Genomic DNA, 13,731 nt, shown 5'->3' with positions numbered 1-13,731 from the left:
TAAATATAAATCATTTAAATACCCTTTATTTTATTCTTAAAATAAATACCTTTTAAAATTTTGAAATAAAAACAAATATTGTTAATATTAATATTTTTAATACAATAAAATACCATAATATATCTATTTATTTTATTAAAACTTAGGTTTGGTTAGGTTGTGAATGTGTATCAAAAATTAAGTTGGGTTGGGTTGGGTTGTATAGGTGGAAGAGAAAAAAATTAGTTTTATATTAAAGGTTGGGTTGTCTTGGGTTGGGTTGTGAATGAGGCTAGTCTTAGGAATTCCAAACTTCTTCCTCTTTATTTTTCTCTTATTAAAAACACCCATTTCCATCTATCTCAGTTGCGTTTGAATCCAAATCAGGGACCTACAATCGGCCCATGACTCCTCTTCGTGATTTTTTGGCTGAATCACGTAATTCGTTTTCTACAAATGGTTGCTGTGTTTTTGGATCTGGTTATCAAGTGGTAATATGTATTATACAGTTAATTGATTGGTTTTGAATTACGTTTGCAGGTTGCTTCGTTTTCATGGAATTTGGTTACCTAATTACTATTGTTGCCAGTGTTGTTGGGTGGATCTGTATTGATTGTGTCGTTGCTCGATGGGTCTGTGGCGGTTGTTCTCTTCATCAAAGCTATGTCGTCGGTCAGTTTACCTAAAACCTAATTTTTCAATTTTATGTTCTAATCTATGTGACCCCATATCCTAAGTAAATCGAAATTTGTATCTAAGTTCTCTAATTGGTGTTCTGAAGTTTGAAATTTCATCCATTTATATCCAACTTCGAGTCGAGCATCTATGGGGAAGATAGAAGTTTGGAAGCCATGAATCAAGGTATACTTAAGTTGTTTTGTCATTCTTTTCTGTTGATCTCTGGTTCACATTCCTTGTTTGCAGGGATTGGTGTTAATCTTGATCTCAACTTCTGTTTTTTCTGCTGATGATAGTTGAAAGGGGAACGACAATGTTCAAAAGGTGGATGTGTGCTTTAAAATTTATGAATTACCTTCAGAGAAATAACTTAAGGGGAAGAACTTGTTTTTTTTTCTTTCCTGCCCTTACTCTTCCCTTGTCTCTCCTCTGTTCTTTGCTTGATTTTGTTATGATTTTACGTTTAATATATGATTTTTAGTGCTTTAGAAGCTTGGCATTTATTTTACCCCAATGGGTTGTTGCTTTCTCCAGCAGCAACGGTACGTGTCCTTTTGTTACACTCAAATTTCAATAAAAAATCTAAATAGTAGGACACTATCTGTTCCTTTTAGTTCCAACAATTTCACAGTATTTGATGTTTCAATATTTTATTGGTAAGTGAGTAGGAACCTTTATTTGTTTTTAGGTTATAACATAGTCCTTAGAGATTGATATTGAAGGTATATCCCTCATCCCTGTCACTTATTTGGCTTTCTGCATCTATGACGTTTATTTCTTTTTTGATTCCGGTCCGGTACAAAAGTATGAGGAATTCTATCTAATTCACTAGCTTAAACGTTTTACAGAAAAATAAGTGTCTGGTTTACAGTCTGATCGTTTTCAACATTTTTGAAAGTTTTTGCTCCAGTTTGGTCAGGTCTCGTTCGGGTTTGAATTTTCACACGCATAAAAGTAATACCATTAAATACAATCGTTTGAAATGCTACATAAATTGTTAGAAGCTCTCGAGGAATGTGGAGATCTTGGTCAAGCGTTGCAACTTGCGGAAAGAGACCTGACGGGATGTTGGCAATGTAGGCATTGATTTGTTCTTTGAAATGCTTTTTGAGAGCTTATCCATGGTACTAATTGTTATTTTTTGGTTATGTTTTTGGCTATCTTGAACTTAATTGCAAAGTCTTGCTTTTGTTGTAAACCAGGTTGATATACATTGAACCCAACCAGTTCCTTACAAATCTGTCCAGGTGTGTCATTATGCAGGATACTATTTTAGTAAGTAAAAACATCTTGATTGGCTTATAAAAGACGTTATATGTGGCTATTTCTACCCAGTAATATTGAAACGGATCAATTCAGGTTGTATGTGATTTGACAGTGGGCCAAAACATTACAAAAAATTGAAACAAAGGTTGGCCAAAGGTTGCCAATTGTGCACTTAAATGATTACCATGTTATAAATTGTTTGTCTTATAAGAAATTATCTTTGGATAGTGTTCTTTGTAATATATCGAGTCATTAATTATATACCGTTAAAGCTGACTGAACCGCCCAAACCACAGTACATCTGCTGGTTGAGGCGGTTTAAAGAACTGAGTTTTGACGGTTCAGATACGATCTAGAACTTGTAACCATCCGTTTAATATATTATGTATAATATTTATGAACAATCTTTATCGTTTTAAACAATTTAATGGAAGCTAACGGTCTTGGAAAATATTAATCCAATCTTCCGACGGCGGGGTTTTGAAACTATTCAAGGCAAAAAGCAACCGGCACGAGCTTGTTTACGAAGTTAATGAAAATATCCGTGATGCTCTAAATTCAACAATCTCTGAAATCAGTGAGATGGCTAACTCTGTAGTTGTCGGAAAAGAATCGGGTTTCCCAAGAATGCGGGATTTCTTGTTGATCAAACTGACGTTGTGGCAAAGCTTCAGCCGTTTAAGCTCCCGGTTTACGTACAGCTTATGAATAATGAGTTTATTTCACAGCCGTGGCATTTCTTTTCTGACCCGTATGTTGAAATAAATTCGTATGTTACGGGAGCTAATGTTGATGGTGTTGTTACAGATTATCCAGCTACTGCAGCCCGATACAGAAGTAAGTTTATTATATCTGATGGTGTTGTTCAAACTTGTTTATTTTGGCATGTCGCAAAAGGTACATGTCATGGTGATATAACCTGTTTGTTCACTTGTTAGTTAATTAACTGATTTTTTTTTTGCTCTCATTTTACCATTACTTAATTGTTTTCTTTGGTACTAAAACAGATCAGTAGATGCTTGTTGTCTGCCCTTTCGATGGCTTAATGCTTGTTTTCTTTGGTACTTATTGATGCTCTCGATACCTCTTATTTGTTATATACATAACATGAATGAATATTATGCAAAGATAATATATATCTCTTGACTTTTTGAAATACAAAATATCTTTTAAAAATATATACAGATTTGATGAGATATGATTCTAAAAGATTTAAAATTAGCTGTAAATATAATTTGGGTTGTTTCTAAAAGATAAGGTTTTTTTTAAATAACGTTGCTTTTTTTATCTACGAGACAAAAGCGGTGTTTGGTCGCCTTGGTCGCCTAGGCGGACCAGGCGATCGCTTTTAACAACAGAGGTGAGAGGAGTATGTATTTTAGATTATAGTCTTTTCTTTGGTACTTATTGATGCTCTCGATACCTCTTATTTGTTATATACATAACATGAATGAATATTATGCAAAGATAATATATATCTCTTGACTTTTTGAAATACAAAATATCTTTTAAAAATATATACAGATTTGATGAGATATGATTCTAAAAGATTTAAAATTAGCTGTAAATATAATTTGGGTTGTTTCTAAAAGATAAGGTTTTTTTTTAAATAACGTTGCTTTTTTTTTTATCTACGAGACAAAAGCGGTGTTTGGTCGCCTTGGTCGCCTAGGCGGACCAGGCGATCGCTTTTAACAACAGAGGTGAGAGGAGTATGTATTTTAGATTATAGTCTTAAACCCTATGTTTTCCTATCTAAATCTCTGTATATGTAGTATGAATAAGCCATTAAGTTTTTTGTCTCTTATGATTAGGAATTTAAAAAGACAAATGATGAAGAAGCTGCAGTTCTGTCTGCATCAAAAGCTGCATCTACCGTTGATGCAGCTAATGCTACTGAGGTCTAAACGGCTGCAATACCTGATTACAACCCACAACCTGCATTTCGCTTGTAATTTTGAAGCCCAAAGTTGGCTGCTGATGTTGAAGCCCGGGCCCAATCTCGCTAATATGGGCTATGATGATCACGTTTAATATCGGTTTAAATATACTAATATCAAGTCTTAAATAGATTAAGCTTGACTTATTACTTGTTGACATCTGGTTTATAAAGTATGCTTATATAATGATGTCAATCCTTGTAGGTTAGTGATCCTCTTCAGAAGGCTGCAATAAAGGGGATATAATGGACTTATAAATCTGATGAGAAGACTATGTCTAAGAAGCATTTCATTCATCATTCTTTTTTATAATATATGATTTCTTTTTCAAGATACTTAACGCAACTTGTAACACATTTTTCATTTTTGTCCATATTGTTTGCTGAGGAGGTGGCAGTACTGGTCAAATTCTTAATACTCATATTTATCCAAACGCAGTATTCACTATCTACAACATGCTACGTGGCAACTCCATTGTGTTTTAAAATGTGTCGCCTCACATCGCGCGGGTTATGGAATGAAAATGTTAGAAGCTTGGAATGGGCTATGATTTGTAATACACATCATATTTTAATCAGATATCAGTCGGACACCCGCCGCAACGCGCGGGCATTCCCACTAGTATAATAACATAATAGAAGATTTATACTGTAAAGTATGCTGAAAGCAGAATTCCTATGGTTTATTAAATATTAATTAAATCAATATAAAAACTTAAATAATGAATATATTAGAAAATAGAGCTAGTAGAGTAAAACTCTTGACTTTATATATTGTTAAATTAGAAACATGTGGTTAGGAACCAATACATAGACATCACAGTCAATTTTTTTAATGGTAAAATTGTAAATTCCTATATCACATCTACCATCTTCTTCATTTATAAAACATATGAACTACTGTTCGTTTTAGAAATGGATTAAACAAGAAGTGAAGGGTATAACACATGTGAACATAATCTGGGCCGGACCAAATGCGAAACAAATAGTAAACCGGGTGTATTGGGCCAGCCGCATACCTGCTAAGAGCATTCACATCCAAGGAATCAAATTATGTGTGTGTTGTTTTTAGAATATAAAGAGTATAAAAAAGTGGTTGTGAGTGGATGAGAGAGAAAATGTTACTGTTCATCTATATATCTGGAGGGACACTGTTCACCCCCTATAATTTTTTAATATATTTTGAAAGTGGTTGTGAGTGGAGGAGAGAGAAAAGGTAATGATAAAGGTATAAAAATATTATTTAGTTGAAAATGAAAGAGAAAATGTAATGTTTTTAGTGTAATTTAGGGTGAAAATATAATGGATTGGATGTGAATGCTCTAATAGGGATTGGGCCACGCTGGTATGGGTTGGGCCGGAGAATCGGGATGTGCATTAGTTTGTTTGGTTGAGCACATGTTAGCGGATTGTATGAAATTGATTGGCAAAACGGAGTTGAACACAACGGATTAAAACAAGGATTGGGGGTTAGGTAATTGCTACTCATACACTTAAAAAGCTTGTAAAGTGCATAACTAAAATTATTCAAAAATTAACAACAACATATGTGTACTTAATTCACGTATGTGAACATGGGTGTTGTTGGTTAAGTGGGCCGAAGCTTTAAAACAACAATGCCTTTGTAATTTGTTTGTTGTATGACTAGAATATAGGACCACATAATCTGTTTTTTTTTTTTTTTTTTTTTTTTGTGTGTGTGTTATCATCTTTGTTCAAATAACACTAGCAAACAGCGACTAAATATACGTATATATATTCAAAGGCACGGTATAGCGTTAGGACATAAGTGTATCAACTGGTGATTAATGATAAACAAAAGGATAGCGAAAAAAAATATACCGACACGAGGCAAAAAGGTTCCGTCGTGATCTCCGTACGTAAACTCCGGCTACGTCTCGTAACTTTGGCGAGGGACTTCGAGTCAACGAGGGAGCGAGAGTTAGTTCCTTGAGTTGTGCGGGATCCTCAGAATGTTTCGATGTTTATTAACGACAAAACGATAACTAAGAAATACACCGACACCCGAACACGGTGATTCTGCGGGTTCTCATTTCTGGCTCCGATGAGTTGCGAATCTCCGACGATGGTTGCAGAGATGATACGGGTTATGGAAGTGTGTTATGATTCATACAAATCTTTTTTTCCTACTGATATGTTATATTAAATAGCATATTTTGGTCATATAAACCTGATCATCACATCAGTTTTCCTTAAACATCGCACATATCGTCATTTAACGACTTTAACGTCGTTCGGCGCATAATATGGTTTTAAACCATATTTAGCAATCAAGACTTGTTACCTACGGATTTTATAAATCATTTTAAATATTTTTGAAGTAGGTACATGTTGTAAACTCAGAATCCCAATTTAAGCTTTCGAAACTATGTGTGAAATGACCAAAATGCCCCTAAGGTGCATAGTTTGCTCTTAAACTAAAACACACATATGTTTGATATCCTACTGATATTATATAATGAATAAAGTGTTTTCACAGAATTTTTATGGTCGTAACATCAGATTATACGCAAGTCTCTTTTATACGTCACTAAATGACCAAAACGCCCCTACGAGGCATTGTTTGATTTTAAAATCTTAACGGGCATACAAGTTGATATCCTACTGATATTATAACTTGTTTAAAGTATATTGGCATATGGACTTGTTCATGACTCATCCGGTTACCCGATATCGCTTATACGCGTACGATTAGACTTACGTAACCAGTTTACATAAGTTTACCGAAAAGGGTTTAACCTTATCGTTTTAATCTCAAAATCCAGAATGTGTTTTGTTTACCCATATTATACAAGTCCTAGTACTTGTTGGGTTTAAACCACATTCTATTCGGTATACGCTTACTAGCGAACATATTCTTAAGTATCGGGTCATATCTAAAGGAACTACCTTTGACCCGTATACATTCTAACAAATAATAAATCTGTTCATTCCAGACTATAGTACCCTCCAGATAGTCGGACTTGGGTCAATAATACTTAGACTTGCGGCTTTTTGCCAAATATAGTCTTGTTGATTGGAAGCTAGCAAAAAGGTAAATACTCTTGACTTATTTTAGTGTAAACTTGGGATGGCAAATATGCCTCTTGGGCGGTTATTACATAAGTAAGTTGCCTATGATTGCGCAAAAATGTAAGAATACGGTTTAATCCGTTTACTTGATAATTGTTATAAATGGGGGTTAATGATACCATGTTCGGACAACCCAATGGGTTAATCAAGTATATAATCTATTAACAAGAATAATCCCAAGATATATTTAAAAGATCACCTACAGGTTTTCCTTATGTATAAAACTCTTTTCGAAAAACTATTTTTCCAAAGAGTCAGTTAATTGTATTTACCAGCTTTGGCTGACGTATTTTCAAAAGATTGAACAACAGGTACCGAACCTTATAGGCTGGGAATACGGGTCGGCTAGAATGAAGGCTAAGGAATTTGCACTCCTGATGCTTAAGACCTATGATGTCGAAAGCTCCGTTTATTTAGATCCTGCATGTGGGCTTGAATCGAACGCATGTAATACATTGATACATTAAATCTTTATTTTAATAATTTCAATCCAATACTTCCGCTGCATATTATTATATTGTGATAACTGTTATCCAACCGTCACGATTGTACCCATCCGGGCCCACCGGAGATCGGGGTGTGACACTGGAGTTGATTCTTGGACTTGGTCGGCGGGTGGGGAAATTGGCTTCTCGGTGCGTAATGTGAAGGAGTGGATTTTTGACGCGACTAATGTTCTCCCGGTTTCAACTTTTGAGCTGTGTAATTGGGTTCCTAAGAAGGTTGGGATGGTTACGTGGCGTGCATTTCATGACCGGCTTCCAACTGCAGATGCTTTGGCACGGCGAAACATTCCGGTAATCACAATGGTGTGTAGTATTTGTGAGACTAATATTGAATCGGTTGATCATTTGTTTACGGGATGTTCGAAGTTTATAGATGTGTGGCAACTTGTTTTTTCATGGTGTCATGTTCCGAATTTCTTTGCCTTCCATGCTCGTGATTTACTATCCTACCATCTGACAGTGACAGCAAAGAGTGGGGCTCGTGTGAGGAAAGCGTTTTATGTGGTTATGTTGACGACTTTTTGGAGTATATGGAGAGCTAGGAACGATCACGTATTCAATCATAAACAAGCGTTGGTCCAGAAAATTATGGAGGAAATCAAGGTCATGAGTTACTTGTGGGTTGTAAACCGTTCAAGAATGACGGATATGTCTTGGGATTCTTGGGGTAGATTTGACGCAATAAAAATGAGGTAGTTGGGGTTTTTTTGTTACGGTTTTTGGCCGGTTGTATTTTTTCTCTTCGGGTTGTAGTTTCGGACAATGTATTCCGGATTTTGCTTGCTAGCATCTTGCTAGTTTTATAAATATGTTTTGTTGGCCGTCCAAAAAAAAGTTATTAATAATGGATCATGCTAACTAAGTTAGTTTAACTAATTAGTTTATTTAATATAAGCCAAGTTAGCGTTGATATTAGAAGTTAGGGGCTGTTTGTTTACCTCTTAATGAGGCTCTTAATGGTTTAGACCTCTTATTGGTTCAGCACTTGATGGTTCAGACATTTGCCTCTGAATGGTTAAGCATTATACAGAGTCTTAATGGTTAAGACCTCTAATCTGAATTGGTTAGACATTTGCCTATGAACGGTTAAGCATTATACAGGCTCTTAATGGTTCAGACCTCTTACTGGTTCAGCACTTAACGGTTCATACCTCTTACTGGTTCAACACTTAATCATTCAGATGTTGCCAAACAGCCCTTAAAGGTTCATTCCGCTATTATTAGAAACTATCCAATAATTTAAACCAACTAACTAAGTTAGTTATTTGTTTTGATTCGGGTTAGACAAGTTAACTAAATACAGGGACTGAAGAGTAATTATTGGAAACTTGTTTATAAAAAAAAGGAGAAAACGGGCGCATACATGACTCGAACCGGACCCTTTTCTAACAAACACACAAACCAGCAGAGCTACTTCACAGTTGGTGATGATATTCAATGTCTTGTAATTTATAAACAAACCTTACACTAAATGAAATATAGGATAAAAACGGTCTGACGATGGGACTCGAACCCGTAACCCCTCTTACAAACAAACACACGTTAAGCCAGTTGATCTGTATCAGTTTTTGCAATGAACTGTAATACATATTAGTGGAGAGTAATGGTATGATCAACCAAAACGCTTGATTGTTGTGTTTAACTTAGAGATGGCAATGGGTCGGGTTTGGGACGGGTTTAGGTAATCCCAAACCCAAACCCTGTTAGATATGCTTGTCCCAAACCCGTCCCAAAACCCGTCGGGTTCTAGCGGGTAAATACCCATCGGGTATCGGGTATACCCGCGGGTTTTGGGTAAACCCGTTAATTTAAAAAGATTAATCGTTGGGTATACTCATCTCAAAACCCATTGGGTATCTATCGGGTAACTATTAACCGGTTACATTTTGTATTGGTATTATAAATATATATATCAAATAACTACAATGTATACGGAATAGAATACCTATATGTGTAAAAAAATAGATGTATCATATATATACATATTTAATAATATAAAAGAAATTATATCGGGTATACAATCGGGGAAACAGGTACACTTTATCGGGTAATTGGGTCGGGTAAACGGGTATATAACTAAATCCCAAACCCGTCCCAAACCCGCGAAAAAAATAAAAACTATTCCCAAACCCGTCCCAAACCCGATTAACCGACCCCAAACCCGTCCCAAATGTGTCGGGTTTCGGGTTTACCCAGCGGGTTCGGGTTTGATTGCGATCCCTAGTTTAACTCATGTATTGATCACGCACTTAATTCACCATTAAAGCTCTTGGATATCAAGTTTGTGTTGTATCACAATACTTAGAATTGGCCTACAATCCTTGCATCACTAGAATCCTCTGCTAAATCCTAACAATACCCCACTGGAAATTCAAAGCTTCATCAACCACACATCGCGTATTGATCCGAGGAACTTTCTAGGGCTTGAAACTTCAACGGATGACGTCTCCTTCAATTCTCAATCTTTTCAGGTAATTCCAAAGCCCATTGTGCTTTATTTTTCGATTTCTACAAAACCCCTATATCAATTTCTATGATAGAGGGCATCTTCAATCTGAATTGAATTCTTAATAAATTAGGGTTCTTAGATGCATAATTTTGGGGCTTTTGAACTTAGGATAGGGTTTTGTTGAAATTGATTATATGTTGCAGTTATATATCATGTTAAGATACTTTGTGGAAATTTTGGGGATTTTTAGTTATCATATGGATTTTATATGAATTATACAAGATTAAATCATGTAGAAACTCAATTCACGTTTCAAAAAAATGTAGAAACTCAATTCAAAATACCAGATAAATCCATTTAAACATATTAAATATTTTTACTGATATTTTCAGAATATATATATATATATATATATATATATATATAGGGGAGGGTTATCTTGAGAACGCTAAATATTGCGAGAACCGTGAGAACGAACGAGAAAACCAATCAAAACCGATTTTTTTTAAACAAACCTCATTCTAATTAAAATACAACATCAAAAAAAGCATTTACAACATCAAATAATTTATTTCTCCTCTCAAGACCACTTTTATTAGAATTTTTACACATGTGTAAATATAACAAATTTACACATGTATAAATGGCAAACTTACACATGTGTAAATTTTCTTTATTTACGATTCACATAAATTTAAACGTATAAATGAAATTTATAACATTGTATTCGAATAATAATGATAAGTGTAAAAAGAAATTTTGAATTTGAATTGATTTTGACAAAGTTCTCGCGGTTTTTTGATTCGTTCTCACGGTTCTCGCGATATTTATCGTTCTCATTTAAACCCTCCCCTATATATATATATATATATATATATATATATATATATATATATATATATATATATATATATATATATATATATATATATATATATATATATAAACGGGATCAGAAGAAAACGCTCAAAAGTGTGAGAACGGTGAGAACGCATCCTTACCCAACACGTGTCACGCGGCATAGAGAAGGGCGGATGAGCTTTTTTGTCCTTTTATTTTCTGCTTTTCCAGTTTCGCTTTTCCCAATATTGTTTTATTTTTGGGGTTTAAGATTTTTGGCGTTAACCAAATTCAATAATTAATGGCATTTAATGGTTTCATTGTATTAACATTTTGGCGTTTATGGCGTTTTTCAAATCGTATGCCATTGGAACCCCACGGGGGTCAGGAAATCTATCAGAATGGCGTTTTCTCAATGCGTTTTAAACAAGATGGCCAATTGTTCTATTATTTTTTATATATATTTTGGCGTTTGTGGTATCTTGGCGTTTTACAATTGTAAAATTATTACAACCACAGGGAAAAAAATAGAAGCAAAGAAAATAAATTAAAAATCATAATCGGATCTCTCTTCACAGTTTTCACTGTCATCAGTCTCTCACTTCTTTAATAGTACAAAAATTGTCACCAAATATATGGCGTTTTATGTAAAACTTAATAAACCCATCGGTTTGATTATTATGCCTGCTCGTTTGTTGAAGTGGCTTTTTGTGGATGTTTGGGTACATAGATCTACGACGTGTGGGTGGGTTTTTCGCTTTTTCTTCATCTTAATCTTCATCTTTATAATCATCCCACTCTTCAGTGTTATTGATATCTTTTCCTCATCCAAGCCTTATTCAAGAACAAAGAACACAAAATGACATTCGATTGTCATCAGTATCTTTTTCTTGAAGATTTGTCCATCTCATACAGCAAAATCTTTCTGAGTTACTCCTCTCAGCTAACAATCCATTCAGTGAAACTTAACGAAGAACAATACTGAATATCCAAGATAGCATATTAGCCATCTTTGATTTTTTTAATTTTTTGGCGTTTTACAGTGAGTGGTATTTAGTAGTATTTGGCATTTTTTTTGGTTTGATTAAATAGAAGTTGCTGAGAGTTGTTATTTTATTGGATTTCTTTTGGCGGCGTAGGTTAGGTGATGCATTATTATAATAAAGTATTCGTCGTTTCAGTTACTGTTTGTAATTATTGTTTTTGATAAGCTTTTTTCTCTGAAGTCTGTAACCCGTCCCGTCTTTCAAGTTTAGCGTTTTAGATTCTAATATAATAAATTTTCCATCTCTTCATTTTTACTGTTTTGTAGTTACTGTTTCTAGTTACATTTTCAAGTTTGATTTTTTTTTTGGGGTTTTTTTATAATACTTTTTCAAAGTATTTTTATTATAGTTTGGGAGTTTTTTGGGGCGTTTTACAACATGATAGCATTTTAACAAGCATTTTGGCTGTCTGGCGTTTTTATTATATATGGTGTTTTTATTATATAACAATCAACTGAAAAAGAAAATTAAAAAAAAGAATATATAAACAATTGATCTTCCAAATCTTCACTGTCACCAGTCTCTTTCTTCTTTTTTGAATCATCTTAACTGGCTGGTTCGACTTTCGTATGATTCATTTTGTTTTTTTTGTTTTTTAAGTAGTTTTTTGTGGTTGTTTGGAAGCACAAAGTCTGACATCAGCATCTTTTTCTTGAAGATTTGTTCATCTCATGCAGCAAAATGTTATTGAGTTTAGATCCTTCAGCCAACAATCTTGAATTTTCCAATGAACGATGTTTGATTTTTTAATTTTGGCGTTTTACCGATAAAAAGAACGCCACCAAATAAAAGCACCTTAAACCTCAAAATTTGATCATGCTAAAATCAATAATGTTTTGCTGTATGAGATGGACAACATTGTTAATCCTCGGTTAAGAAAGATAACTGACAATGTTGTCCACCCCGTACAGCTAAACTTTATTGACAACAAAACTCAATTTGTCTGTGATGTTTAGAATCGCTACCAGGGGAAAGGAACACCATGAACGGCACCTGTATTTTTGTCTTAGAGCTCTTGAAGGAGGAGCCACTCCGCGCGAAGTCTTGCTAAAAGGTAACTTCTGGAATCGAGAGGTACATTTTTGGTCATATAAATAACGAAGTGGGAATACACATGGATCTCGCTAAGATCCATTTTGTTAGAACTGATCGACACCAAAGATCCCTTCGAGGATACAACAATTTCTTGGCCTCACTAGATACTATTGCAGATTCATCACAGGATTTTCGAAGATCGCGCAGCTTAAATCTCTTTAGCACAGCAGGGTGCTGTGTTCGTGGAAGACGAAACAGGAGGACGTCTTTTCAGCTTTCGAATCCCAACTCTGCAATGCAATGAGCATCGTCTTTACCTAAGAGAACGGGTGATTTAGTGGTATACATTCATCATCATCATCATACTCAGTATATCCCACCAATAGCAAAGCTAAGGTAGGGTCTAAGGAGGGTAAGATTTAGTGGTATACAATGATGGTTCGAATCAGAGTCCCAGTTACACACCGATGCAGCACGAGGGAGTGATGACTCACGTAATGAAGTTACGAAGAGGAACTGCACGACACACAACCTGCGGTGGAAACCGTGGTCTTTGGATTTAAGTTGAAGGCATTACTTAGACGGTACCGAATGCACTACTTAGACCGATCACAAGGGCCTCCCGTGTACCCTGGTTTTGAAAGAGCTAAAACAGTTAATGACATCGCTGGATGGAACTTTTGGATGATTACGACTGTGAAACTTGATTATGCACGAGCTTTGCAGCTCACTATCGACTCTAACTTACCTGATCAGATTCGCTCTGTTCAAACTAGAGGACTAAAGGAAGAGGATTTTCAAGTTGAACCCATGCGGGGCATGGAGAAGCAACCTTTGGCAGGTCGGATGATATTTGCTACCTCCAGGAACGAGTGTGGATCTCATTATACGACAACTTTA

At 35.1% G+C, this 13,731-nt stretch overlaps 1 long non-coding RNA gene across 1 annotated transcript; it reads left to right on the top strand.

The window, feature by feature from the left end:
- Nucleotides 1-285: 285 nt before the first annotated feature.
- LOC110896707 lies at nt 286-1,151 on the top strand. Its single transcript, XR_002568101.2, has 3 exons — nt 286-417; nt 520-840; nt 904-1,151. It is a non-coding gene; the product is annotated as an uncharacterized LOC110896707 (long non-coding RNA).
- The last annotated feature ends 12,580 nt before the right edge of the window (nt 1,152-13,731 follow it).

Source organism: Helianthus annuus, chromosome 12 (genome assembly GCF_002127325.2).
Source record: "Helianthus annuus cultivar XRQ/B chromosome 12, HanXRQr2.0-SUNRISE, whole genome shotgun sequence".
In the NCBI taxonomy this organism is placed as follows: domain Eukaryota; kingdom Viridiplantae; phylum Streptophyta; class Magnoliopsida; order Asterales; family Asteraceae; genus Helianthus; species Helianthus annuus.
The sequence above is the reverse complement of the archived record's forward strand: the minus strand, read 5'-3'. Positions and strand labels throughout refer to the sequence as shown.